This window comes from Prionailurus viverrinus, chromosome A2 (genome assembly GCF_022837055.1).
Source record: "Prionailurus viverrinus isolate Anna chromosome A2, UM_Priviv_1.0, whole genome shotgun sequence".
NCBI classification, from domain to species: Eukaryota; Metazoa; Chordata; class Mammalia; order Carnivora; family Felidae; genus Prionailurus; species Prionailurus viverrinus.
In genome coordinates, this window is record NC_062562.1 from 38,168,223 (window position 1) to 38,193,631 (window position 25,409).

General features: G+C 43.4%; 1 protein-coding gene across 6 annotated transcripts in view; it reads right to left on the bottom strand.

The window, feature by feature from the left end:
* FOXP1 (forkhead box P1) overlaps positions 1-25,409 on the bottom strand; it is a 597,515-nt gene that overhangs the window by 500,116 nt on the left and 71,990 nt on the right. For all 6 annotated transcript variants that reach the window (XM_047851112.1, XM_047851110.1, XM_047851111.1 and 3 more), the window contains one exon: positions 7,013-7,142. The gene's annotated coding sequence lies outside the window, so the exon portion shown is untranslated. The remainder of the gene's footprint in view (positions 1-7,012; positions 7,143-25,409) is intronic.

The following is a 25,409-nucleotide window of genomic DNA, read 5'->3' on the forward strand; positions in this document are numbered from 1 at the left end:
TGTTTGTATATTAAGCTGCAGTTTTAAATGAGTTGGATTCCAATTTCTTCCACAAAGACAACTACAAGCCACAAAATCTTCCCTGCCTGAATCAAATAAAAGGGCCTTGAGGAACCACAGAATCTATTCAGAGACGAAGAGGCAGCAGGCCCTTGTGGTGAAGACACAGGCTTGGGAAGTGGCACAACTTAAGGTAAACCTCACTTACAAAACCTGCTCTGTGATCCGGAGCAGGTGACCGACCTAGGCACTGGGTTTCTGTCTTCTCAACAAGAAAACCGAAAATGGTAACATCCAGAAGACGGTGACGCTGTTTGAACGAAATAACTCATGCGATATCCAAACCACTCTAGAACAACTAACGCCCCACGAATGGCTGCTGTAATTCTTTGTCGCGAACATTAATAAATCTCGCGGAACACAAAGAGGCATGAACGAGGTTTCGTCTCAGGACCTATTCCAATCAAGTGGTTGGGGATGCACGCAACAGTGTGCACCGAAAATCCAAGCGTCGCCATCAGAGCAGACCAGGATGGGCCCCACTGATGTTGTCATCCTTGATTAAGGCCAACTGTACTCCCCCATCAACACGCGACAAGAGGTTAACAACTCACACGTTCATCTACAATCACTTTCCAGAACTCTGCTTACTCGGACCAAGACCACACAAATAATCAAACAATATGCTGCGATGAAATTAAAATGTACATTAACTAAATGGTGCTTAAATGCACTAATTGCTCATTTTTCTTTAAGAAGGAATTAAAACGATGGCAATTCTCAACAGGGCACCTCAGCAGCCTGCACTGCATAGAGACTAAGTGGAAATTTCCTTCTTTCAGTCTCTGTGCGTTACTTGAACCAAGTTGACAGAAAATAGATTATTGTTGAAAAACAACACACAGTGTAATTTAAGTTCCTAGAATTTTACATCACAGAAGATATCATTTGAAATATAATAGTTGAATGCCTTCCTCCCTGGTACAGCCTGCTTCAGGGTATTGATAAAAAACAAGATTAATATGCAAAAGGAAACTGCAAGGCACTTGCCCTGCACCGGTCAGCACCTGGTACATGTGTGTGCTCCTCCCTTTGAGAAAGAAACTGCACTTGGAGAGTGAGAGTCTGGGTTTCATTCTTACCCCACCACTTCCTTCTAGGTTTGAGCCTCAGTTGATGCACAGGTAACAAGAGGGTGAGAATGGTCTCTTTTTTATCTTTTCCAAAGCTCAAGAATGAAAAAAAAAAAAAAACTGCAAAACTATAATGTTTCACATAGTTAACAACAAAACCAGATGAAAGGTAGAAAAACGAATACTTCACATCACACAATTGTGGCAGACACGTGCCAGAAGCCCAACTGTTACACAACCAGATAACTGCTAAAACTGTGGTGTGTGAGATTTTCTCATTAATATAACAAGCATATAGTGTTTAAACCGCTGGATGCCAGATATTAGAGTAAGTACTGGGTAAACAAAGGAAAACCATCAAGACTGGTCAAAAGCCACCGGACTGACATTATTTTGCTGATACTCATGCCAGTGGTCAATGTATAAGCTTGCCTCTAGGAATTCAGGTGGAGAAACTCTGAGGTCTAATCAGCACTCATCAGAAGGGAGAATGTGATCAATTAGTGATGTCTGTCAAGGACACAGGAAGGGGCAGCGGTAGGGGAAATGTAAGATCCAAAATGTGTCAAGAATGTTCACCACCTTTGATTTAGGCAAGGGTTTGATGCTTTTGTGTAGATGTCATGGGAACAAAAGCCTGCCCAATCCATTAAAAGTTTACTCTATAGTGAATTTGTATGTCCAGAAAAATGTGTGTATAATCCCATAAGGGGCTTAGAGAGGAATGGAAAATCTCTGCAATATAAATGCAGATTACCTTTATTACAAAATTGGATCATATTCTCATTCCTAGACTAATTTCCTATATCATAAAACCTATATTCAATTTTATAAATAGCATACACTAAGAATCATAAATTCAGTTAATGCAGAAATTTAACAGATTTTTTTTTTTAATAATAGTGAGAAAAGGCTGTTTTCAAGCAAGGATCTGAAAGGACAGAAAGGACCCTTTCTTTGAAGATATGTTTTTTCCCTCTGACTCTACCTCCTTGGGGACATAACTAGAGAAGAAATAAATTTCACAGCTAATATATATGAAGTAACATGTTTAACATTATCCAATGAATTTATATCTACCTACACCATATAAATTTATCTCACATAAACTGTCACCTCCAACAGAATTCATTAAAACAATGTTATAGCTTCTGAATTAAATGCAACCTTCTAATTGGAATTTCATCTTACAATAGTAGTGGATTTTCTTTTTTAATTGACAAAGGGAATAATTCATTAGTTTGTCTTACAGTTCTGTCTGAAAAACTGAAAAGTAAATTTGACACAGGTGTTGGCTGGCCACTGCTGTGAAGTACGGAGACATGGGGGTGGGATGGGGACTAGAGGTTCCTTCATCATCCTCAGAACTCGTCGTGCTGCTTATGGGCAGGGAAAGGATGGACACTCTCGCTCTCACCATCCTGAATGACTACACTACTAATATATTCCATTACCTCCACGTAAATGTCATGTTAATTTCTGATCTTCATCAAGCCAGACAATGGTTTCCACCTTGGCCCCTAGCCAATTAGCTGTGTGGAAAATATTCAGCCAATTACATTACCTCTATTAGGTTAGCGACTGGAGAGAAAGGCAAAATAAACACCTCGAAAATACTTCGGAGATAAAATGTAAGTTGACACTGTCTTCGCATGCTGGAGCCCAAGTTATACAATCTGATAGGCAGCTGCCAGCACTCATAACTGCTTATTAAATCTAGCCACTCTTTATGTCGTGAGTGAAGATCTGTATTTTTACCAATATTAGGTTCATTGTGTTATGAAAGAGACCAAAATACTTAAGATCATTCGCTCCAGCTTATAAAACATATTATGTAGTTTATTAAATTGCTAAAATTACTTTTCAAACTCAAAATTTCAGGGCCTGGAAGTTTAAACACAACAAAGTAGCTTTGCCCACTGACAGGTTCCAGCACAACGCGGCTCAGAAGGGGAGCCCATCAGACAGCTTTCCTGTCCCAAAACACCTGCTACCTGCCCCCACCTCTTCCTGGAAGCTGCACCACCACCACCACCGCACCCCAAAACCGATGAAAAAAAATAGACATTCTCAAGTTTTATACAAAAGCAAGGAACTCCCAGCCAAAACATAGCCCATTCTCAAGTCTTAAGTGAGAAGAATTATTTCCCGTGTTTTTCCTTCATCCAAATAGCTTATAACTAGGAATGTCATTATGAGAGAGATCAAGTAACTGTAGGCAAGTAAGGAAAAACAATTGGCGACAAAACAATGTCACCTGGTGCTACATTCTTACACCAGATCCCCCAGCAAAACACAATTTACTACTAGAGAGTGGGCAATGCCAAGGCACAGACTGAATAACAAGCCAGCAATTCACCACCTCTACTCAACTCTTCTCAGGAAAACTCTATGCAAATCCAGACTGTTATTATCACATTTATTAATAACACTGTGGCTAACTGCCTATTAAATATGCAGCAGACTTAGCCACTCTTCACTCGTGGAGTCTCGTGATGTGCATCAGATAGGTATCCATATCAACTTCAGCTTCACGCCAGGGAAACAGGAGCCAACTCATTCCCTGCTGGTGAATGGTGGCATTAAAGAACTACATCACAAAGAGAGACCTCAAGCACTCAGCCTTCCTTTTCTCTATCTTGCACCTAAGGTAATGTATTATGCAGGCATGGTTATCACCGGCATAAAATGAGTACACTGCCCATTTTGTTACCTTAAACATTTGCTGTAATGATCTCTTTGCACAAACCTTTTCTCAGATGGTTTCACTGCCTTGCATGTGAGTAGCAATTTGTTGTTCTGGCTGCCTATGCCTGTGACTGTGACCCTGTTCTACCATGAGGACATTTACCATGAAACACTGCACTCAGAACTGGAGTTTATTTCGAGCCTAAAGACTCCAAATTATGAGCAGTTAACAATGAATTGGTGCTTCTTTTGGTTACTCAATAAACTGTAATGTCCTAAAAAGCCACAGGACAGTGGATACATTTTTGACAGTGAAAGGACTATCAGATACAGAGTGCCTGCAAAGCCAGGTTACTGCATCACGGAGGAAAAGAATTAGTCTTTTGGAAAACCTTGGAGGTGGGCTTTGACAAAGAATAGAAGGACAGAAAATCGGAACTCATGCCCCAGCTCATCAGATTTCAGGTACTTCTATTTTCTACTAAAAACATACTGAAGGGCAGTTTATTACAATCTGATAAATATAAAGCACTTCCTTAATAAAAAAAAACTGGTATTCAATTTTATCAATTCAGAAGAGAGATCATTTTCGTTATAGTTCTTCAGAATGATTTTTCAAATAGCAGGCCTCACGCAATGAAATTAATCAATAAAATGAACCCAGTCTTTAATCCATTCATGTGGTTTTGTTTAATTTCATACATCAATTTTATGATAGTAAGATTGAGTCACTTTCCCAATACTGACGACAGAGATGACAGGTATTCTCAAACCTGAGTTTATTATTTCAGTGCCTTCAGAATTCCAACCACTTCTATGAATTCTCATGTGTGTATGAGACAGACCCTGGCTTTGGTCTCAACTCTACCTGGATCCTAAAAGATATAATTTTTCATAATGCATGCTATCTGCTCACTAGTCTGCAGACCATCCACAGAAGTCTATCATAGCTATTTAGCAGTGGAAAGCCCTCAGAGGAACTTCATAGGTGAGAAATCAAAGGACTTCCCCAAGACCACCCAGGAAGATGATGGAGGACCTTTATCTGCTCTAAATTCCATGACTCCACTAACCATTTCTCCTCACTGTGGACACTCTTGCCTTATGTGTTCCCATTTACAGTTGGCCTTATTTCTTGCCAATTAAAGAAGGAATGTCAGGAAGGTAAAAGACTGTTTTTCCTCAATCTGAAACTCCAGCAGAATACAGTACCAAACTAGCCTACGTGGAAGTGAATTTTAGAGCTCCCAGGCTCTTTGAGGATCACCTGGTCAATAATACTTGCCTCAGTTACTTCATTAGGGCTTTTTTTTTTTTAATCGGTGAACTGAGAAGGAGGTCACATTGATCTCTAACTGTAAAATCTTTTACTATCTGTCCCAAATAACTAAATGTATAACAATGTCTTAAGGAGACACTTATCAGAGAAATTTTAACTCAACTGGCTAGATGTCTCAACCTCTATACCAGAGATAGACAAGAAAAAAATCACTGAGGACAAAAATCGTTGAGGACAAAAGGAAGTAGGCTCCAGTTCTGACCAAGCCCAGGGATTTAGACAGCTCAATTAGACTCTAAGGGCTTCAGCTATTCCATCTATAACATGAGGGCTTTTTGGGGCACCTGGGTGGCTCAGTCGGTTGAACATCTGACTTTGGCTCAGGTCATGATCTCACAGTTCCTGAGTTTGAGCTCCACGTCGGGCTCTATGCTGACAGCTTGGAGCCTGCAGCCTGCTTTGGATTCTGTGTCTCCCTCTGTCTCTGGCCCTCCCCTCCTTGTACTCTCTCTCTCAAAAATAAATAAACATTAAAAATTAATGTTAAATGAGGGCATTTAAATTGACATCTTCTAAGGCCTTGGTAGCACTGACAAATAGGATGCTCTAACCTATGTGCTTTATTTTAAATGTAGAAAATCAGGGGTACCTGGGTGGCTCAATCAGGTAAGCGTATAACTCTTGATTTAGGTTCAGGTCATGGTCTCATGTTTGTGGAATCGAGCCCCACTTCAGGCTATGCACTGATCATGGGAACTGCTTGGGATTCCCTTTCTCTTTGCCTCTCCCCCCTCTCAAATCTAAATAAATAAACTTGAAAGAAAGAAAGAAAGAAAGAAAGAAAGAAAGAAAGAAAGAAAGAAAGAAAGAAAAGAAAGAAAGAAAAGAAAGAAAGAAAATCACAATAGAGACTAACCTGTCCCATATCAGATAACTATTAGGTCTCCCAATTTCCAATAAAATTCTCTTTCTCCTTCACTACACTTCCCTCCATTAAAAAGAGCCTGTTTCAAACAGAGTCACACTAAGACAAACAAGATGGAGTTTACACCAATGGTTCTTATCACTAAATCACTGAATACAAAACTTGAAACGAGATGGTTCCCCATAAAGGTGACCTCTTCCTATGACAAAGCTACCAGTGAATGATGTCAGAGTTTTTATCCACAACACCTGGCCTCAACCAATTATTTTCTCTGTAAAGGCAAGTCACAATTGTTCCTTCGTTACTATAAAAGAGCCACTGGTTGCTGAGGAACATGGTACAGTCCATCAAATACAGAAAAAACATATAAGAGGAAACGATCATCATGCCTCTTCTGACCTCCCTTAAAAACTACAATTAGTATCTTAGTGAGGTGAACAATGATTGAAAAAAATGCTCATCTTTCTGAATATCTTTGAGAGTCCAGTATCTTTAAGAGCCCTCATCATGTGGAAAGCTTGGGATGAGACCTTCCTAATGAGCAAATCAGCCTTAAATTTCCTCTAAAACCCAAGATGAGGTCATTATACTTTTATACCACGGTGGCTCCTTTTTTTGCTGAGTTATGATAGGACCAAAAAAGTAATTATTCTTTTAATTATGCATGTGGTTCATAATTTAGATAGCCCACCTTTCACAGTATGAACACACACACACACACACACACACACACACAAATAAGTTCTCCTGTGTCCTGTTATGACTTTGATAAATCCTCAGATCACTGCAGGGGTTATTCAAGAGGGTTACAGCAGAAAAAAATATCAGAGTTGCTCCCTTCTTTCAAAATGAGAATCTCTCACCCTCAGTATGCAATTGTTATGATGAACTTAGGACTTCTATCAATTTCCTGCACTGTGTGTGACCCCTGCGGCCACTTTTTTGTCTTGTGAATTTTCACACAAATAATCATAAAAGTTCACTTACCCTTTCGGCCAGCAAGCATCACATCCACCCGTTCATGGTTGGCAGCAAATCAGAGAAGGGCTGGAAGCCTTCACCATTGCCCAAATGTTCCGTCTGGAAACTGGAATTGTCAGCAAAAGGTCCTGGGACACTGCAATACAAAAATATTTTTTACACATAACTAAGATGTAGCTTCTAAAACCACCACTTCCTTAAACTTAAAAACAGCAAGGCAGACATAGAATCTAGAGGTAGGGGAAAACACCTTTAAAATGAGGGTAGATCAATATATCAAATGTGATGTTGTAAAATATGAACCGGAAATACTGTTGTGAAAGATACATTTACCCATTACTTCAACACATACACTGAAATGTTTTGTTTATCCTAGATTCGGTGCAAAATATTTTACATATTTTAGCATTACAAAAATATCATGTCCCATTATAGAGTGCTTAGCTAACAATAAGGTGTTTTAACTCAAATATTACATGGATAAGTGTGCCATTTCCTATTAAGTAATTATCTTTCCTAGACGATGAAAAAACATGAAAATTTAAATAGTGATAATTAAAAAAAAAAGTAATGTTTATTTATTTTTGAGAGACAGACAGAGCATGAACGGGGGAGGGTCAGAGAGAGAGGGAGACACAGAATCTGAAGCAGGCTCCAGGCTCTGAGCTGTCAGCACAGAGCCTGATGCGGGGCTCGAACTCATCAACTGTGAGATCGTGACCTGAGCCAAAGTCGGACGCTCAACCGAATGAACCACCTAGCACCCCCCCCCCTCTTTTTTTAAAATTATTTTTAAATAATAATGAACACTTCTCCTCCAAAATAATTTTTTAAATGCACAGGAGTTACTGAAGGAGCAAACCTCTGGGAGGTATCTCCATCAAGACAGAACGTACTATGTAATACACAGGCATCAAAGTGGAGAAGCCCGAATTCTGAACCTGATATTGTCGCCCGTTGTGTGGCCCCAGGAAAGCTATTTACTATCTCAGGATGCCAGCTTCCTCATGTGCAAAGATCGGGGGAGTAACTGATGCTCCCCAAGTCCCTTCTACTGCTTATCTTTCTTGTTTTTGTTTTGTTTTGTTTTGTTTTGTTTTGTTTTTTTAATTTTTTTTTCAACGTTTATTTATTTTTGGGACAGAGAGAGACAGAGCATGAACGGGGGAGGGGCAGAGAGAGAGGGAGACACAGAATCGGAAACAGGCTCCAGGCTCTGAGCCATCAGCCCAGAGCCCGACGCGGGGCTCGAACTCACGGACCGCGAGATCGTGACCTGGCTGAAGTCGGACGCTTAACCGACTGCGCCACCCAGGCGCCCCTGTTTTGTTTTGTTTTAATAAAGTATATTTATTCTGAACAAGCTAAGCTATTAGCTTCTCCTTTCAGACTCCTGATTAAAAAGAGTTTTATCGCGTATCACTGTTACATCGATCTGCCATCAACACTGAAGATGTGCTACAGGCAGAGAGGGCTTTCTTCGCACATGCACAGAATTCTCACCCTGGCACTAGTGCCCAGCCCTGGTGAGCTGCCACCCTGGGTGGCTGACAGCATCCCCTGGGTGCCCATGGAAGGCTTCCATTTCTCTCCAGGGAGTACAGTTCCAACTACGAGGGAAATCTGCCAAATGTATTACACATGACTGTTTCTCGAACTTTTGCGTGTATAAGCATAACTTGGAGTCACACAGCAAAAAGAGATGGGCTGAGGTTGTTTGCCATCGTTAGGATAAAAACCAAACATCCTTCTGTGGCCTATAAGGCCCTGCAAATTGGTCACTTCCTACTTCTCTGACACCTCCAGCCACCAACCCAATCTTCAGCTACAACACAGGTACAGTGGCCTTCCTTCCACCCCAAGCAAGCTATGTTCTTCCACCTCAGGACCAGAGCCCTTGCTTTTCCATGCTGAATGCCATGCCATGAGCCTACTCCTTACACAAATGGCTTTCTCTGGATCACTGGATCTTAGGGGCAAAGGCCGCTGCAAGAAGGCTGTCCTGCCTACCGACATAGGCTAGATCCCCAGCGACTCTCAGTGATATCACTCCATTCGCTTTCTCCAGAGCTTCTGTCATAACCTAGAAACTTTTTTCTCATGTATTCGCTTGTTGTCTCCGCTTGAATATGAGCTCCACAAGATAAGGGAGCATCTCTGCTGTATTTATCGCTGTCCTTCAAAACTTCAGAGAAACGCCTGGCTCACAGCAGGCATTCAATACAGATTTACCAGCTCAACAAATGAATCAAACATCGAAAGAAGTCATTCTTCAGCATCCTACAAAAAAATAAGGGCTACTGACCGGAAACTCACTATGTGCTGGATATTGTTTTAAGTGTTTGACAACAATTATTGCATCTACTTCTATTCTTACAACAAAGTTCCCGGTAGACAATGTTATAATCTTAATCCACAGATAAGAAAACTGAGGCAGAGTCTTAGTAACTTGCCCAAAATCACACTGTATCAGGGGCTTGACTCTACGAAGTACACTCACAAGAACTCTGTATTTTCCAGCCAATACATTAATACAAACAATTTGAGCACCTGCCTTGCACTAGACACTCTTGTGACTCAAGCTTGCTGCAAGGTCTTGTAGAGGATCCTTAGCCCTTCTAACCCTGAGCTTCCTGCTTCACACAGGGAAAGCTGTCGTACCCCACAGAGACCAGGCAGACGAGACAAGAGAGCAAAATAGGCCAGGTGTGTAAGGTACAGGGAGCTATGGGGAAGGTAGCAACCTGGAAGACGAGCAGTTTTTCCGCTAAAGAGGGCAGCTGGTGCACACCAAAGCCAATTATTGCCACAAAGAAACATAAACCCAGGGCTTCAAGAACTTCCACGAGTACAAACAAAGGCAGGAATCATTACCGTTTTGTGAAATTTCAGGATTTTTCAAAGATAGTAGCTAATCTTTTAACAGCATGAGAGAAATAAAGAAGAAAGAAAACGAAAGAAAAAGAAGAGAGAAAGAAAAGAGAAAGCAAACAAGAAAGAAAGACAGAAGGGAAGGGAAGGGAAGGGAAGGGAAGGGAAGGGAAGGGAAGGGAAGGGAAGGGGCAGAGGAGAAGGAAGGAACTTGCAACCCCTATACTAAATGACTGCTGAGGTCACTCCATGTCAGTGATTCTAGAGAAATTCAGCAGCAGAGAGAAGCTGTACAAGCGAACACAAAACAACATAGTAGGTGTCTGGGTAGATGAAGGCTTTCTAGAGGAATTATCTTGAACAAGTTTTAGAAGGAAAAGGAAGGTGAGGTGGGAAAGGCATGCCACAAAACCAAAGTAGCATATTCAGAGGCTTGGAGGTGGGTAGGAGGAGACAAGTCACCCTCAAAAGCAGCACGGGGGGTGGGGTGGAAGGGGGGGTGGAAGAGTTCATGTAGCTTTCCTCTTCATTCATGCTCGGAAAAGCTGCAGGTTTCCAGCTAAGACACCGTGCTCTAAGGGTCTGACGGTTAGTGTTGTCCTGCTTGATTTCCTAAACCATTCAAGTTACCCCGCATATATGAGAATAAAAACCATGTACCACTACGGTTTGTTTGTATACGTTTTAAGAGTCCAAAAGCCCCAGAACTGAATTTCATCTCCACCAAGCTCTATAACTCTAACCAAAATTCTGAACTCCAGAAATTAGAAAGGACAGCCATTGAAATAAAAAAAAGTTAAAAATTTAAGCAACAACAACAACAACAAAAAAACAGAAGCAAAGACAGACATCCAAATAAATTACCCAGAAAAGTGCCTAGAGGCAAAAACTGTCTACCTAGAATTATATAGCCAGAAAAAATTTTTCTTTGAAAAATGAGGATAAAATAAAGATCTTTTCAGACAAACAGAAGTTCACCATCTCTCTAGAAGGACATTCACAAAGAGGTATATCATTTAGGCCAAAAGAAAATGATTTCGGGAAGAAGGTTCTCTGACTTAGAAAGAGGGAGCCAAAATAACGAACTTATGAGTCAATGAAAAGGAAATCCGTCAGGGTGACTGGGTGGCTCAGTCCATTAAGCGTCGGACTCTTGATTTTGGCTCAGGTCATGATCTCACGGATTCGTGAGTTTGAGCCCCACACAGGGAGCCTGCTTGGGATTTTTCTCTCTCCCTCTCTCTCTGCCCCCCCTCCCCCCCCCCTTACACACACAGACTCTCCCTCTCTTTCTCTCAAAATAAATAAACTTGAAAAAAAAAGTAAGTGCATCAAAATGATGTGCATGTCTCAAAAATAAAAACTTCTTAAAATAAATTCAAAAGTCTGGCAACAGATCACAGGCTCCCTACCCCAGCTCACGTATTTACACTGTGGCGGTATCGATCACCAAGGCCTTGTTCTGCAAACCTGAGTGTGCAACTGGGGCACCAGCTTGAAATGCATACTCCTGCCTTCCCCCCCCCCCACCTCCAGTCCAGAGATTCAGGTCCCAGGAATCTACATTTCGACTAGACACCCAGGTAATTCCGATGAAGATGGGTCCCTCCACTCTGAGGGGCGCTGCAATGCTCTCCACCACTTTAGGGTCAGGAATTCAGCCAGCAGGGGGCTGAGCCCCGAGGCTGATACACCAAAAGGACTTTGTAGCCTTCCTCTTCCTTAGGGCCTGGGAGAGAGCACCTTGAGGGGGGTTGGGGGGGGGGGGGGGCTGCAACCCTGTCTCAACCCTACCAATCAGGAGCTGCAATAAATTAAAAGCCCATTAACTTATTTTAGAGAAAAGCCTAGAAGAGCTGAAACATTAATTGTGCTATATTCAATCTGTTTTCCTAGAGATTTGAAAAACCAGATTGTCATCTTGGGGGTCATCAGAAAGAACAAAGCCTTCTCCCCTTCAATTTCCATATTTAAAATTGCATCTATTCTTGCAAGGGCCACCACCCAGACTTTCCAGGTCCCGTGGCCCCTCCACAGTCTGACCGCAGAGAAAGAAGCCTGGGATGCCGTGGGGTCTTGCCTTGTTTTTTTGCTTTTTGTTTTTTTTTTTCTTTTGTAAGGAACCAAAGCCCAGGGCCTGTGGTTGCAAAACAGCTCCAGGAAAACAGGTAGAGGCAGCCACAAAACAACCGTGATGTTTACTTGTTTTGTTCTCCCCTGTTTATTTTTCCCTGAAGCAATCCTTGCTCAGTACAAAAGTCTGCGGGGAGCTGGAGAGAGCAGCTGTGGTTCCCTGAGGCCAAGACCTAGCAATCAAGTTGTTTACCAAACACTGCCAGGCACCGGGAACACAACAACCGCACAGGCTGTATTTGCATCTGTTTTTCAAAAACAACCTCCAAAAGTCTAGGGCTTGGCCTGGTACTTCCTTGTATGGCTGAGGGCAACTTGAAAATTAAAGGCATGAACTGCACTGGGTATTAGCACCCACGGCCTAAATACAATGCATCATTCCATTTCTGTGGCATCCTCAGAAACGTCCTACAAAAGGAGGACAGGAAGTCTGTCCCGGGTTGATACAGACAACACGTTCCCCTCCCTGCCATTTCCAAGCAAGCTAACAGTGGCCATCTTAGCAAATTAGCATTACCTGCCCACCATCTAACACCTGAACACATCCAGCAGTGGCTCTCCATCTCGAACAAGCACCAGGATCCCCAGGAAGGCTAATAAAACAGACACTGCTGGGCCCCTCCACCAGAGGGGCTAATTCAATAGGTCCGGGTTTAGGTCCTGAGAATTTCTAGAAAGCTCCCAAGTGATGCTGGTGCAATTGGTGTAGGCACCACACTTCCAACGCCACCACTCTCAGACGGTAAATACATTCTCGTCATCCTGAACGCCTGGGAAATCGTTGGCCACTCTGACCTCTCCCACGGGTTATCTGAGTGAGTATGGCAGGGTCAAGCTCGAGGAAGTTCACAGAACAAAACACAGTACGTGGTTTTCCATGTGCCTCTCCAGATGCTCTGCCCATCATCCCCCCCACCTCGCTCTGTGCCCTGGAGGGCTGCACCACTAGATACCCGTGTCCTCTGGCTTCCGGCTGGATACAACCAATGGACTTCTCATCTGAGGACAGGGAAGATGGGGCATCCGTTGCCCAGGCTCCCTTGCCTCCAGGGAAATGCAGATTGGCTGAGTCCCTCTATGAAAGGTGACGTCTCCCAGCCCCCTCCATATAGTCTCCACGTTCCCATAACCACTACCTGCCCTTCCCTTGTCCTTCCCAGGCCCAAGGAGAGATAAAAGCCATCTTTTTCCCATGGGGGGCCTGACACAAAACTCAAATTCAACATGCTGTCCATTGGACCTCCTTTGGCTTTGGAATGCTAAATCTGTTATTTTACATGGCCACAGGATATAAGCACGCATGTATGTATGTACACATACACATGTAAATACAAATATACATGTATGTATGAAGTATACACATACACAAATGCACACATGAATGTACACACCCACAAATGTATATATTTATAGGCTTTTTTTAATTTTTTTTTTCAATGTTTATTTATTTTGGGGACAGAGAGAGACAGAGCTTGAACGGGGGAGGGGCAGAGAGAGAGGGAGACACAGAATCGGAAACAGGCTCCAGGCTCTGAGCCATCAGCCCAGAGCCCGACGCGGGGCTTGAACTCCCGGACCGCGAGATCGTGACCTGGCTGAAGTCGGACGTTTAACCGACTGCGCCACCCAGGCACCCCTATTTATAGGCTTTTTAACGCAGCTGTATCAGATTGGTCAAAAGACCTGGGAGCCCCAAGGTCAAGGCCATCTCCTGTGATTTACACGGATGTTCCTTCAGGTCCCATGTGCTACAGGAAGAGTGGGCCCACTCTGTCTCATCGGTTACACAACCTGATGGGAAGGAGAGCATTTGTGAGAGCTTCAATCCTTCTCTAATTTATTAACTTCATTTCTTTTGTTGCAAATGGCACCAAAATAGAAAGGGAACAGAAGTGGGTGGAGCAGGCTCCATCATCAACTCCCGTGAATAACTTTCTGACAATGCTGAACCCAGTTCAAAAAGCACACCGGCTGCAAAAAAAAAAAAAAAAAAAAAAAAAAAAGTGTGTGTTGTCAGTTCACAAATAAAATGCCAATCTGCCTCAACTAATAAGGCTTAGAAAAGAAGAATAAATAATACTTCTGCTTTTAAAATAATAATCACCTCAAATGTACCCTAAATAAGCTTCTGTCGGAAGAGCTAAGTTCTAAAGTTCTAGTAAAAATGGTCAACCAAATTTAACCAAGAGTCAACCGCACAAACGTTCTTGGCTTCAGCAAGCCCACCTGACTTCACTTAAATTCTCTAGAGCTAACCATTCTTCTCTTGCTTAACTTTCACTAGCAAGATTTCTTTCAACTCATCAGAGGACTTTTTGATATTTATGCTCAAAAACAAGCTTTTAAGTAAACCCACTAGGTTAATTAGAACCCATGGGGAATATGGTTTCCGTGTAATTACTTTTCTAGTTCACTGAGGCTCTACCAGAAACCTTTTGTGCTTGTTTGTTTATTGATCTTCCTTTACTAAAAATCTTAACATTCTCCTTAAAACCTGGAGTCTTGTCTTCCTGTTGCATTTGTCTGTCCCTTCTCCCTATCTCCTCAATAAGTAACCTAACTTATGTCTAAACCCTGCCATGGAAAATAAGTGATTTAAATGGAACCCCTTCTTAGAGAATAAAAAGCACCATTATCCTGCTGCCTTCCGATCATCCCCAAATCCCATTTCTGTATTAAAGAAACTTCACCTTGGCTCCAATGCTCACCTCTTCCCACCACCCTCCATTACCAAAATCATGAAAAATCTCAAAACTTTCCTTCTTCCTTCAAGAAGAAGAAAGCCATTCAGTCAACATCCCTTGACTTCCAGCAACCAATTCCCTTTCTTAGAACCAAGTTATTGCCCTGCTAACAGCCCACCTTGCCTATCATCTACCTCCAAGGAAAAAAACCATGGTCTCTCTCCACCATGATTCCTTCAACCTTCCAAACCCTTCTTTCGATGATCACATGAGAGGGAACCACTCTTCCCAGCACAGCCATATGGCTTTCACTTCTGAATATCAAGGACACTCTTCTATATCGTTTCAGGTATTTTAGTATCTGGTTCACAACTTGTGTCTAGATCCATCCGGTGTGGCCACTTCTATCAACCTCAATAGCCATGAAGATGGTCCTTCCAACAGCCTGGCTAATGCTTACATAAGGCCTGGTAAAAATAAGGCACTCAAAAAAAAAAAATCTGTTGAATGAGTGAACATACACCTCATTATCTGAACTTCCTTACCTTAAAAGATTCCAAGCCCTCCGAGACACAGTACAGCGCAGTAGCTGAAAGCATGGGCTGTGGAAAGGCTGCCTAAGCCCCATTCTAGTTCTGCCACTGACTAGCGCAACTCCGGTCAAGTTGCACCTGAAAATTGGGATAATGTTTGCCCACATTCAGTAAGGGCTCATTAAATGCTAATGAACCACATTACCATTTCCTCTATACTTAAGGGCATGGCCAAAACTTGGATCTTCTCATCCTTCAGAAGTGCTCCAACTCTAAGACCTCGAAATCTGAAATCCACTCACAACCTCCCACTGAGCCACCTCTCAGCAGGTCATTTCTGTTGAACTTGCTCCTGGACTGTACTGAGGCAAGCCACCACTACCTCATCCAGCATCCCCTCTCTCAAGTTCCTCTCTTTTACATCATCTACCACTCACTCTCCATGGTACTCAGTACCCCGAAATGCCCTGCATCACTCAGGATGCCCTTGTCTTTTCTACCAACTTCTTATTCAAGCTATTTGGTTCCTTCGCCAAAATCCACTGGGTGAGGCGGGGCTAGGCGTGATTCATGTTTTATTATCCTCAATGCCTACACTATAGTATCCGGGGCAGAGGGTCATTACATGTGGCATTCATCTGAGGCCCTTTCAGGGAGCCAGGAAGACTCCCCATAAGCCAACTTGGCATCGAACCTGTGACAAGTTTCTACTTAAGAATCACAGGAACTCCAGGCTCAATTTCACAAATACCTTCCCCAGCTGGTTCATTTGGATGGCTCAAAATACTAACATTCCATTCCCACTGGCAAATTAGGCTAAGCTAAGTAAGTAGAGCTTGTACAAGGTGGGTATCCCGCTGGTAGGACAAATGGTGTCTCTGTCCCCAAGGCCCAGGGGAACCTCAGTAGCTCTCTGGAAGAACAGTCAAGTGAACAGAGAGCTAGATGCCATCTGGGCTCTTTATAAGGCTTTTGTGGTAAACATGTTTACTTTCTTTTCATTGGCTGGCCTTATCACGATCAACTATTTTGTTTTGAGTCGTGCTCTATAAATATGTTTACTTTGAGGGGAGAGCTCTTTTGATAGCCAGCACTCTTGTTTTTCACACTTTTAAATTTCAAAACGTACTTTTGACAATCCATAGTCAACAACTCAAGGTGATAAAACAAATTACATTATTTCACTTTCACTAGAGACACAATCCCTATGTATCTGTTCAAAAAAAGCTTGAGATGCCTTGTTTGTGAGCAAGCCTCTCCATCGGATGAGAACAAAAACGACATTCATAGTGATGATGTCACTAACAAGGAAAAACTACAATGATAGGCCCTGTAGAAAAAGGAAGGAGACAGCCCAAGCCTCAGTTTCCCCAAGAGGTAACCTTCCATGGGAAGCTATGCGTGAGGACATCAGAGCTCATCTTGTTAACAGGACCTATATCGCCTGTGACAAGTTACGGTTAAATAATCAGTATACAATACTGCAGTGGGGGGAAGGGGCAATAAAACAACTTTTCAAAGAATGAAGAAACCAACTGGGTCACAGTATCAAGTGCAATTCTTCTGAGACTTGTTCTCTGGGATGACTTTTGCCTGCTTCACAATTAAGAAAAAGATAGCAGCTTAACACTGTAAAAAGGAAAAGTCCTCCATTACTGGAAAAGAAGGAAAATATCACAAAAGATTTAAGGGGGGGGGGATTTTTTTTTTGAGGAAACCAACGGTCTCGAAGAAGGATTTTAAAGCGCTGTTTACGAGACTCACTCTGTGGGATGAAACATGAAGTTCCACTACAGTTGGGCCAAATCTCTCTTCTAAGAGATTTCTGTGTCGCCATATTCCAACTAGAAACAAAAGCCATCTTACCACAGGCCTTTGAGGTTAATCACAAATTACTTAAAGGAATAAAAACATAGAGACCAAGTTCTTTGTTAAACCAAATAATATCCCCACATAGCCTCAAATCATCTTTTAAATTCATGCCCAAGTCGAGGAAGTTAAAAAACAATGACAGAACAGTCAAGGCTGTGGTACCAGAGTAAGGTAAACATTGTCATTTACTAAGCATGATTATTTCATCACGTATGGTACTGTAGGGAGATGATGTTACCACACTGAGGGACCCATATAGCAACTCACCCATCCGACATGGATGACGTACACAGCACAGAGGCAAGAGAGAACACGCACACTAAACAGACTTCTCTTCCAAGGCAATAATGTGCTGACAGGGGGTCAGGAGGGCATTTGGAGGCAACCACCATCCCTGACATTCAGACGGTCCCTCCAATCCAGGTAGAAGAATCAAAATAAACAGCTTCCCAGGTAGTTTCAGCAGAAGGGGCAATAACCCAGGAGGGTGGCTAGTGCATGACCTGTTAGTAGAAAGAGCAAACCTTGTCCCAGCTTTGCCACCAACCGTCTGAGACCTTTTGCAAGTCAGTGAGTTTCCAGAGCCTGGGTTTCCCTTCCTATGAATTAACGGCAGTGAATCCCACCTTTCCGAACGATAACATGTCACGATATTATGCGTCGGCCTCAAATCACAAACACCACTGCAGGGGATAACCGACACTTCAAGGCTTCAAAATCCAATCAGTATAATACTTGGGAGTGCTTTCGAACAACCCACAAAGGCATCCAAGTTCCCACAACTTAGGAGCAGAAATGAAGTTCTGAGTTAGCGTGACGTTGGCCAGTGACTAGTCATCAAACATGCTTCAGCTTTTAGTTGTCTGAGCAGACGGCTGACTCAGCAGGTTTACGGTTACCCAGCCAGCCACGTCCATCTGACCCACTGCCTCAAAGTAATTTGCCTTCAATCTTAAAAACCAAAAGACTTAAATGACTAATGAAATGACTGAAGAACTTCCAGACAATTCTCACAGTTTCAAAAAAAAATAAAAAATAAAAAAAACTAATCACAACGGTAAGTAGAGAAGAAGAAAACAATTGTCCCACATCCGACAGCCACATTTCCTTTCGAGAAAGAAGGGCGCATTCTAGGGGGTTGGAATGACGTGGTTTGGAAAAGCCTCAGGAGACCAGAAGTGCTGATGATTAGGACCAAATCATCAAGCAAAAGTGTCAAAGAGTCAAAGTGGTGAAATGTCTGTTGTAAATACAAGACATGAAGGAACACGCTGGCCTTTCACCCTGGTGGCTCGACAGACTGGGAGGCCTTTGGGTAATCTCCTGAGGACATCCAGTTCTAACACCAGCCAGTCTTAGAGCACCCAGTGCTCTGTATTGAGCATTTTGCCCAGACTCTTATAAGCCTTCCAACAGTGGCACAAGTAAGCGCGACCATCTCACAGGGCTCTGGGGCTCAGAGAAGGCGAATCCTTTCCCAAGGCCACAGTTTGTAAGTGACAGAGGCATGGGTTTCTCGAAGCCAAGCCTCCTCCCTGAATGGCACCAAATACTAGAGTACCGTTCTTTCAACAGCTCAAATGGGAAACATGAGAACCTCTGGAACAGCTCCCAAGACAGAGCCCAAATGGGAATACAGGGGTTAGAACCTTAGTGAGAGTACCCCGCTAAAGTTCTTGGCTTCCTGTTTGCAGCCAGGCAAATCCTAGGAGGGGGAAAGCAAGGAGTCAAGCGAGCCTGGGTATCATGGCCTCGAAGCTGTATGGCACACCCCTACTGAGAACAGAGACGTGGAGGAGAGGGGTTTAGGGCAGGTGGTTGAGGCACCCATCTGGTCCTTCCACTGCCTGTGCACAGGGATGCTTTCTAGTGCTGCTTTTGGTGTCCTCTCTGGTTTTTCGTTTCCTTCTGACTTGCAGAACGGGTCACCATCCCCTCCTTCCTGCCCTAACGCTTCCCTTCCCTTCCCTTCCTTTCCCTTCCCTTCCAGAAAAGGCACCTGTCTCAAGTATACAGGATGAGACTCCTCAAGTGAAATTCAGTCAAACTCCAATTAACTGTGGTACCCATGTCTGGAGGTTGGAAAGAGGGACATCCAAGCACAGCTGTCTTCCTAGCATGAGAAGTTAAATAACAGTACTTGATTTAAATAAGAGTCGTGTCACAGGGAGGACACGATTAATTCGGCCTGCGAGCCGAATTCTACAGGCAATAATTGCTGCAAAATTCAAAAGCAGGGAGCGATCACTTGCAACAAATACATCCCAGGTTGCAAACTCCCCATGGAGTTCTAGTTCCTGATCTATTTTGGCCCAGAGCATCAGAATTTGGCTGCCTGAGGTCCAATTCTGGCTGTGACACTCATAGACCGAGTTACTCAAGCTCTCTGGGCCTCAGTTTCCTCGGCAGCAACCCAGGGGTAATGACAGGTCCTATGACATGGAGTCATTTGAGGATTAAGTGGAATAATGCACGTAAGCCTTAAAACAGGGTAAGTGCTGTTACTACAACTCTTGGCAGATCTCCAGCCCCAGTCTCCGTGGCCCGGTATATACCACCTGAAACCTCACACTCTCCACACTGGCTCCTCCTCTCCGTCTCCCTGTGTCTGCCCAAAGTTCTTCCTTCTTTTCCAACAAGCCAGAAACCCTGAGGGCTTCCACTCTGCCCTTGGCCCGACACCAGCCAGCCGCCATGTTCAGCTCTCATTTGGTTTCTACGCTGGCTCCTGCGTCTCTGGTTCCATCTCCATTTCTCATACCTCAGGACAAGAACAGGAACCTGAGAGTCTGAGCCCCTGAGTTCAACTCCTAGCTCTGCCACAGAGTAACCTAATTTGTGATTTTGGACAGATTACCTAACTTCGCTAAACCTCTGTTTCTACATCTAAAAAACAGGGCTAAAAAGACTCCCCAGGTATCCATACCCCCCCTCCCCCCACCACAGTACTGCTGTCAAGATTACATTACGGGTTGAATGCATGCACCCAATAGCTGGCCCATGGTAAGGGCTCCCTATATGACAGGTGTTGTCCTCAACTTTGCGTGGACCACACCATTAATTGAACACCAGTGCCCAATCTCTCCTCTCTCAATTCTTAGAGCCGCTGTTCTTCCTTCATGATGCCAGATTTGAGTCAGTGACCCACAGAGTGTAATTATGCCCCGTTTTTCTTTTGTGTCCATCAATCTAATATTACATCAAAAACTTACCAAAAGAAATAAGTCAAGGACATGTTTACAGTAGTAACACACGGGGAACTTTAAAAAAAGAAAGAAAGAAATGGGCCCTCTCATGCATGGCTAGGGTCAGGGGAACTTAGGAGATGAGTTGGTCTTGCTTCAACAGCCTTCAAATCATGCCATTCCTGTCCATCCCTTCCTCTTTGGAATTGATCCTCAAGCAACAGTAATCACTGGGGAAAATTCAGTTACAACGTTGCAAAGAAACACAACACCATATTGCCTATGGGACATAAAAGCTGGGGAAAGTGGATTCATACTGATGAAATACTACGCAGACATTTAAAAGGGCTGTAAAAATAGACAAGGACACAGAAGGCAACATGATCCCCAATCATACCTGTTCACCAACATTTGTTGAATGATATATTGCTAAGCTACAAAAACTGATTCTTTTTAAACTTATGATTTCTGTATTTATTGTGTACCAGCTGCTACAGAAGAGAACATTACACACACTATTTACCGTAAACCCCAATGAAGTAAGTTTTACCTGTTTATTATCCCGTTTTAAAGACAGAAAGAAAGTAAGTAACTTGTTCAACATCACATAGTTAGAACGCTAGGATTTAAACCCAAGTCTTATTCCAAAGTCCTTGCTCTTTTCTAACTAATGTTGCTGCTCGTGAAAATATTATTATATTTATAGTCACAGGAAGTATATTTCCAAGTAAATCGACTATAAAGGCACACAGAAAAGCAGGAGCAGTAATTCTCACGAGGGGATGGGACTATCCATAATTTTTATTTATTTTTGCTTTGGTTTGGTTTTAAAATGTTTTACGTTTCTCATAAATCGCTTTTGTAATAAGGGGAAAAGAGAGAAAATTTTTTTTCTGTTTTCAAAACCTAAACGTCAGCTACCCTCTTCCCCTTCCTTGTGACAGATGCTAGTGCTGGGCAAGTACCAGCCCTGTGCAGGAGGCAGTGATGCCCGGGGGTGAGAGGCTCAGGGGCTGGGGTCAGATCCCCTGGGTGTGGACCCGTCCCCGTCGGAAGTTTCGCGAGAACTGCTTCGGGCTGCTTCGAGAATGAAACACGCGGTACGTACATGTTTTAGTTAGATCAGGGCTCACACATACTAAGTACCCTGCAATACTCGTGAAGATTATTATTACCCGTGACACCGTCGAGGCACTCAACGCACTGGGCAGCCTCTCTCTGGAGATGGGACCAAAACGCGTCCAAAGGGAGGGTGCCCAGTCTCTTTACACTAATCATCATAGGAGATCAGACAAACACCCTTCTTTAACCCCTAATTTCCCAGGACTGGCAAAGCAACAACAGACAGGCCTGGAGCAGGACTACCTGGCTGAACCCCAGCTCCTACCCTGCTGACTCTCCCGGCCTGTCTGCTCACTCGTAAGGCAGAGATCACAATTCTACCTCAGAGGATTGTGCTAGGAACGGAAAGAGATGATGTACGTGGGACCCTTGCCCCGGGAGCGGCCCACTGTAACACACATTTCCCGTATTATTGCTTTGGCATCCAGTAAGGCCACCCTGCCCACCACACGGATTTGGTCAAACTTACAGCTTTTCTTCCCAGGAAAGGTTTTCCTGTCACTGTTTTCCATATTTAAACACTGGATCATAATATGGAAAAGACATTTTCAAATGACCCACGCCCTCCTGCAGTTTGGGATTTGCTTGTGTATTAGTTTTCTCTGGCAGCCATAACCAAGTATCAGATTAGGGGGTTTCAAGGATACAAAGTTGTTTTCTCTTAGTTCTACCGAGGCTACAAGTCTGACATTAAAGTGTCAGCAGGCTTAGTTTCTTCTGAGGCCCCTCTCTTTGGCTTATATATAGATGGCTACCTTCGCCGTATGTCTTCCTGAAGCTTTGCTCTTGTGCACCTGTGCCCTAATCTCATCTTCTTACAAGGACGCCAGTCATACTGGATGAGGCGTCGTCACCTTAATAACCTCCTTTTACCTCGATTAACTACATCAACACCCTCTCTCCAAAGACAGTCACATCCTGAGATACTAGGGGTTAGGACTTCAACCTATGAATTTGGCGGTGGAGGGGGGGTGGTGCAGGGAGGACACAATTCAGCCCCGTAACAGCTCCCCGTGTCCTGGAAAAACAGGAGTGGACATCAAACTGGGACTCGGCTGATTGTGTGCCTTGGCAATTTGAGCGCATACAATGTCTGTGAAAGCTGCAGGCACACGGGGCGGCAACGTGGTCGGGTCTCCGTCCAGACACCCAGGTGTGCCTTCCCCAAGCTGTTACAGGTCACCACCCCACGGCTCCTAGACGCCCCATCTACACAGCAGGCCAATGCCTGCGCAGTGAAACGCTCCATGGAGCCGTGGCCAATCAGGTCAGCGGATCCAGCTACTGCTCACATTTATGTTTTTCTAGACAGGATGGGAAGTGTTCATTCCTGGCATGGACGCCCCAATCTGGGCTCATGAAAAAAACATAAATCACAGTTGAAATTCATTTTTAAAAATCAGTACGTACTTCATTAAAACAAATTTTTAAAACACACACACACACACATACACACACGCAACGGGAGTTTCTTGATCCACAGCGTATAATTTACAAAGTGCAAATATCTAAGATACATGCGCTAAATTTAAAGAAACAACTATTATTAAACACCCCCATTATGTAAGGCCATGAAATGTATTTGCACTCCGTACATCCGTTATAATATTTCAACTGAGCCTCACAATGTTTGGCAGGTCTTTCCTTCAGTGATAATAAGAGGCTTTTCTTTCCATTAAATATCTAAATTAAGTCAAATAGTATATGTTAAATAAGCCCATAAGTCCCTTTGTATGATGCAATGCAGTCTTGAAATGCTTATCTGCTGAGCATTCTAACTTAAAGGCTGGCGGTTTATGTCCCCTACAGAGCCCCGGGACCCTGCTGGCTTGGCCAGACTGTGAAAATAAGCTTCAAATGACCAAACGCAACTGCAACTTTAAAAGTAGGAACCAGACCAGACACAACAAACCACAGAGTAGTCGCCTCACTTGTCATAATTCATGTGTGTGGAATTCAACTGTAAAAGCATTCACAGAGCGCTAACTTTCCTTCACTGGGGCACTCCGTGCGGAATGTCAGATTTTGAAAAGCTGCTGATAAGTCACTCGTGATTACAAGTCTACAAGTTGTAGCATTAATCAAAAAAATACTTATCCCAGCCCCAAAACAGCCTTGTCTGTGCCATCCAGCCCTAAACAATGCAGGCGAGTGCCAATGTTTTTAAAAATCCAGATTATAAAAATGTGTATTCTACGAATAGCCCTGCGTGAACATCAGGCTTCTTTCTGATGGTGTCTTTAACTTCCATTTCCACCATATTCTCCATCTTGATGGCCTACATAATGATCACTTACAGCGAATCTTTTTTTGAAAAACAATTTCATCATGGTTCAATGACTCAAAAATATAATTCTTACAGATTTTTACAAGAGAGACTTGAATGGATAAATATATACATGTGTAGATTTCAAAGCTCTGCGTGTATATATAAATATAAACGCATGAAAATGTAATAATCCAATTAGCACATCTTTTTGGGAAACTAAATTAATCTTAACAAAACTGGCCTAAGCCGCAGGTAGGAATCGGAGGAAATGCCAGCAGTGATGGTGATAATAGCTGCATTAATTCTACACTTACCATGTGCCAAGTGCAGTGTCTGGCCCTTGACATACATTTTTCTCATTTGGCTTCTCACAACAAATCTCCAATGTACGAACATATCTTTTACAAATAAGGAAGCTGTGGCTCAGAGAGGTTCAGTAATGTGCTCAAGGTCACATACTAATTAAGTAAAGAACCAGGATTTGAATCTAGTTCAGACTGTGCTATATTGCCTCCCAGTGGTACCTTAGAGACAGGATATAGGCCCTGCCTGAAGGTAGGGTCATATACCTGGCCCCTAAATGGCCTTTCATCTTGCCTAGGGACAGGCAGTACAGCCTAGGCCCCCTCTCCAGAAAAGAACCAAGAGAAGACATACCCGACAGGCAAAGCAGAAAGCCAAGAGAGCTACATCCTGCCTCTACCGGAGGCACACAGAGGAAGAAATCCCCACCTGAAAATGAATCCTTAACCCTCCCTAACTATTACCTCTTTACTTTGTTACCAAAAGCATCATATGGATGTTCCTGAAGAGTCTCATTTAGCCCTGTTGATGAGTACCCAAGAAGCACACATTTAAGACAGAAAAGCAATGGCAGTCTTCTTTCCAGAATGCAATCCAACTTTTCCTGGGTGAGAAAAGATGGATAAATGGGTGAAAGAAGCAAGAGCACTGCATTATCCACTTTCCGAATGCCTCTTCAAACAGGAGCTGCTCACTGCTCAGTGGAGCAGAAAGAGAATGGGACAGGGAGTCAGCCAAGTCGGATTCCAGTTTCCACTCAGCCCCACATCCGGGTACCCTCTCGTCCTCCCACAGTGAGGGGTGAGAAAGACAGTCTCTAGGTCTGCATTCATTTCAGGCTTTCTCGGACTCTGACAGCTTCTTCTGAGAGTGTGCCACCAGCACCCCAGCCCTGCAAAGCTCAAGAGCTAACACCTAAAGCCAAGAAAACATCACCTTCAGGAGCTAAACTGAGCATCTCCTTAACAGGGATCACATGGGATTAGCAGTGCAAAGGAGGATCCCTGAATAACCAGTAGGTCAGTTTTAGGGTGACATGAAAACAATCTGCCTGGGCAAAAGTTACCAGGCATTTCCAGCTTCTGCAGGCACACAGGGCAACCCACATTCCTTTCCTCAACTCCAGTCCTGCTTACCTGTCTGCCTCCACAACACGTCCTCTGGGACGCCTAGCTACCCCAGAGGCGACACATCCAGAATTCGATCTTCCCGGAAACAGCCTCCACACACATCCTTATCCTTCCCCATCACAACTGCTGGCAATTACACCCTACTAGTCATGCTCAGGCCGGGGATCTCTGAGTCAATCTCGTCTTGGATCTTTCTCTCAAATCCTGAATCTATTCTATTAGGAAAGCCCATGAAACCTGCCTTTAAAACAGATCTAAAACCCAACCACTGCTCCCCACCTTCATTAGCAGCTTCCTGGTC